General features: G+C 36.3%; 1 pseudogene; it reads right to left on the bottom strand.

Annotated features, from left to right (window-relative positions):
* Positions 1-358: 358 nt before the first annotated feature.
* LOC141420880 (caspase-8 pseudogene) lies at positions 359-1,935 on the bottom strand (annotated as a pseudogene).
* Positions 1,936-5,025: the final 3,090 nt, after the last annotated feature.

The raw sequence follows: 5,025 nt of genomic DNA, 5'->3' as shown, positions 1-5,025 counted from the left end.
TGCAGGTGGAGTCTGCCAGCAGAGAGAGTGTGCTTTTCTTTTTCAGGTGCTTTAAAACCTACATTGACCTAGGGCAGACCCAGGAGATTCCCACCCAATAATAAATGAGTGGTAGGGGGGCATGGGCAGTTCCCAGCCAGGTGGAGGTGGTCTGGGCCATCGTTGGGAAACCTACATGAAACTCAAACTTTTCCAACTTCTAGCCTGCTTCAGTGTGGTGGATGGTGTGAAGAAGGACCGTGAATAACTTACTAATTTTTAAATATTAAGTTATATTTTTTCATCAAAAGTACAACTAAACTAATATCATTTGTGTAAATGTCTATTAATAACTGATATTGCAAAGCCAGAGATTTGGACTTTAATTAATAAAATAATTGAGTGCTCTGACTTCTATTTTCTCTTCCTACCATCCAAAAAAAGGTGCAAAACAGTAACAGATTAGTAAATAATAAATATAGTGTTGTACATGTGGAAAGTAGCATCGTTTAAGAGGGAAGAGTTTTTTCCTTAGTGTGAAGGTAGGCTGTGGCATCTGTCTCCCCATGTTCTTCCTGTCATCTTTATTGCTCACTTCATAGTTTACTTCAGTCAGGATGGTGAGAATTTCATCACCTCGAGGACATCTTTTCTCAGGCTCTGGCAAAGTGATTGGATATACCAGGTTCCCCTCAAGGGGTCTTGGTAGGAAACACAGTTGGCCACAGTGGCCATCCCCAGAAGAAAGTTGGCCTCTTCTGGGATAAACCTCTTTTGAGAAGATGAGTCCATTTATAAAAAGGAGTTCTTCTGCACTGAGTCAGTGTCAACAGGTATAGCTTTATGATAGTTATCCCCTTGACAAACCTAAATAAAAAAGACTTTTGGTTTTCTTGCCAGAGAAGGGCACTTAGAACCAGGGAAATAAGATGTCAGTTCATAGATGGAGGCCTGCTCTCCATGGTTGCCATAGACAGTGCCCTTATCTCCATGGGAGAGGATATAGCAGATGAAGCAGTCTTTTGTTATTGTGGCCCGTACTTTGATAGGATTGTAGAACCTCATAGATTTCCTTCACTGTGTAGTTTTTTAAGGTATTATCTCAGAATGAAGCTTCTTAAAGGTTTGGCACAAAATGTCTGCATCCAAGTTTGTTCCTTTCCTATTTTTGATATTGTGATATTTAGGTTTTTTTTTTTGTGCCCTACTGTTGAAGATCAAACAGTATCCTCTGGGTTTGTTTTGTTTGGTAAGCTTTATTGGATATCTGATCTGTGACTCGCTGTTCTTGTTCTCTTGGAGAGTCCAACATTGCCAGCGCTCTGAGAGAACCCTCCCTATTTGAAAATGAATCTGAACATCCTTGAGTGCTCATTTTCTCTCTGTTAGGTTGTCTTTACCTCTGCTCAATTCTTCAGTCATTGATCTTTTCCAGCAGGCTCTTATTGGTTTGTTCACAGATTTTTTTTTTTTAGGGTGTCTAAGATTGTTTCACCTAGGAGGATTCTCTTCTCCATCTCCATGAAAATATCAAGCAGACTCATGTTATTATCCAGTTTACACTGGGGATCTCATTGTTCAAAAAAAAAAAAAAACTTAAAAGACTTCAATTCTAGCTTGCTTATATCTTCTGAAATTTGAAAAAGCATGACTCTGTAGGCAGAAATCTGGACTCTGCCTGGAATCTGGAGCTCCTTTTCCATCTCTTCCCTGGTTGTGACCAGAGATTGTTCAGAAGATCCAGTCTATTAATTTGGAAAAGCAGCAACTTCAAGAAGAACAGATTGCCTTCCTCCAACATTCCCTTCTCCTGCAGTCTCTGGAATAACATCAAAGTATCCTTGATGGGCTCTTGTTTCTTTTGTGGGATGTAGTCTAGGCTCAGGAATTTGAGAGAGGCCAGCTCATCACTGTCAAGTTCCTCCCCAATTTGTAAAGACACTTACTGAAATCCATTGTAGGCACAAATTAGAAGAGTAGTTATAACGTGCTCCACCCTTTCCCTGCACCATCACAGTCACCAAGTTCCCCTGGAGAACTGAGCCTCATTCCTTGGGCTCAGTTCTCAAGTTTGTCCACTCGAGAAAATCTCTGAAACAAAGATGACTTGCCTCCAGGAGGGAGCTTTCTTTTACTTTGGATCTTTCTGTCATTCCACCGGCTCTTGTGCTGCCTTCAGCTATCACTTCCTGTTTCTCTCTACCCTGTTGAGAATTTACTCATGCATTCATGAAACCGGGCTTTTTAAAATAACAGGAAATAAAGGAAGGAGAGGCTGTGAAATCACTGTCTTTCAGCGGAAGGGCAGAGTCTGGTCTTCAGCAAGAGAGAAAGATAAATTTTTCACTGAAAGAACAAGAGACTAAACTTTTATCTGTAAATTGAAATTCTAACAAGTGCAACTATATTCCCAAACCATAAGTACAGTAAGTACTAGTGAAAGTTGATTTCATGTTATAAAAGGAAACATGGAAGTAAATATTTTAACATGGGTTTTCTAATAAAATTACTGTAGCTTATAGAACACATTAATTTTGTCCCTTAGCTTAATGATATAACATATTTGGATTACAACTAATTATTTAGGAATAGATCATAAACATAGACCAATGTGGGGAATGAGAGAGAAGGGCAGTATAGCTAAGGTCCTTTCCTATAGCTGACTTCCTTTGACATCCATGTTTTCTTAACATCTTGTTACTGCATTTTGTTTTAGGACTTAGATTTTCTTCATTTTTTTCCTTTCATTCTTTTGAAATCTCTGACATCTTGATATTCAGGCTACCCTACCATGTCACTATTGCAGTGTTAAGATAAACCAACCACTCAGACTTTTTTTTAAAGTGATGAATTTTTTAATTTAATGTCTTTATTAACATATATTAGTTGTATGAGGTGAGGAATTTCATTATGACATTTCCATACATGCTCGTAATATACCTTGGTTAGGTTCAACCCCACCATCACTCTCCCTTATCCTCCTCCCCCCCCACTTAAAACAATTTCACAGGTTTCATTGTTCTATTTTCATTGGCCATATTCACCTTCCTTTGCCCCTTCCATTCCTCCTCCTCCTCTCACTAATATTTGCCCCCTAGCAGAACCTGTTTTATAATCCTATCCTTCATTTTTAAGTGTATATTCATTGTTCAAGGGGGTTTCATCAGGGTATTTCACCTATGAATATACTGTATTTCAATCAGATAACCCCCTTTGTTTTTCTTCCTTACCTCTTTCCTCTTGTTCTCTTATTATTCACCAGCTTTCAGTGTGTTTGATTATGCTTTCTTCCTATATACTTGTAAATTATTTCATATTGTTCACTCCTTTATCATTCTCTTTTCCCCTTCCTCTCCCCTAGTCTCCACAAACAGTCCTATTATTAGGACTCTTCATACACAAACACACACACACACACACACACACACACACACACACGTATATATATTATCATGTTTGTATTTGTGTATATGCTTATCTTTTGGATATTCCATATATGAGGAACATGAAACCTTTGTCTTTCTGAACCTGGTTTACTTCACTTAACATCATGATCTGCAGTTTTATCTGTATATCACATTTTCTTACTCTATTGATCAGTTGTAGGGCATCTGAACTGCATAACTTGGCTCTTGTGAATAGTGCTGCAATAAACATGGGTGTGCAAGTGTCTGTATTGTAGAACATTTTCTTGGCACCATCTTTTTTTAAAAATAGATCTTAACAAAGCCATCTGCTTATTTATCTGCTTTCTCAATTTCAGTTTCATTCTAAAGACGTTAACAGCTGTTATTTGTGTCCCCCTTTATAACTGTCCTTGGCTTTCATACCCATGTCCCTCCTTTTCCCATATTGCTCTTGCTCACAGTTTTTTCCTTCCTATTCCAGTAGGTATTTGCCACTGGGTAGTGGTAATTTCTCCTAGGGTCATAGACTCCTCTGTTTAATGATGACAGAGTCTTAAAGTGCTCCCAGTTTGTGAAAGAACTAATTCAGAAAAATCTACCACTTCATTCTTAGGCATTTATGAATAACCTGTAATCGGTTAAAAATTTTGTACAATCTTATGCAAATTTTAATTATCATAAGGTGTCATTATTTACATAGTTTTAAGACTGTTGACAAAGTTTATCACCTTACTTTACACTATCATCTTCCCTAGTATGCCATTTTTATACTACTCAACCTCAAGAATATGTTCTTTAATTGATTTAAGGTTATATGTCTAATTAGTTTGGAAAACATAAAGTGCTGAGTAATTTTTTCCTGGGATAATTTTATATATAATTCCGTTACTGTATTCTGCCAATGATTAAGTGAGAGGCAATAATTAGATTTCATTTCTTTCCTTGTACTAGTATATTTAATGAATAAGGAAGTTATTAAATGTTGTTCAGCAAGGAACAAGTACATTGTCTCATTATTTCTATATCTTTTAAGTAATTAGAAGTATAAATTTCAAATTAAATAAAATTCATAATATAAAAAGTTAGAAAATATGGTTCAAAGAAGAAAATAGAAATATTCATCTCATATAATCTACTACTTTCACTACTGTTTTAAGTAATTAGAAGCAGAAATTTCAAATTATATGAAATTCATAATATCTATAAGGTAGAAAACTAATTATAGACATATAATCTTAGAGTCAATTAAAGAAAATATTCTTGAGGCTGAGTAGTAGTAGTAGTATAAAAAATAGAAAGTCATCTTACATACTCTTTACCTCTTTCAATACTGTTCTTATCTTTCTTCATTCCCTGTAGTCATTTTTATAGTTATATATCTCAACACACACACTTTACTTTATGGTAGTGCTGGAGATCCATCAAACCCAGAGCCTTGCACATGCTAGGAAAGTGCTCTGTCACTGAGTTATCCTCACAGTCCATATTCATTTTTAAATGCAATTAAAGCACATACACTTACTTTTTATTTTGTGAATACTCATTTAGTTCCTGTCATTTTAGGTTATGGTTAAATGTGTGCCTTGAGGATCCAGTGAATATGGCTGCTAATCCCAGTTTTGCCATCTAGTAATTGTGT

This window comes from Castor canadensis, chromosome 2, assembly GCF_047511655.1.
Source record: "Castor canadensis chromosome 2, mCasCan1.hap1v2, whole genome shotgun sequence".
NCBI lineage: Eukaryota > Metazoa > Chordata > Mammalia > Rodentia > Castoridae > Castor > Castor canadensis.
The sequence above is the reverse complement of the archived record's forward strand: the minus strand, read 5'-3'. Positions and strand labels throughout refer to the sequence as shown.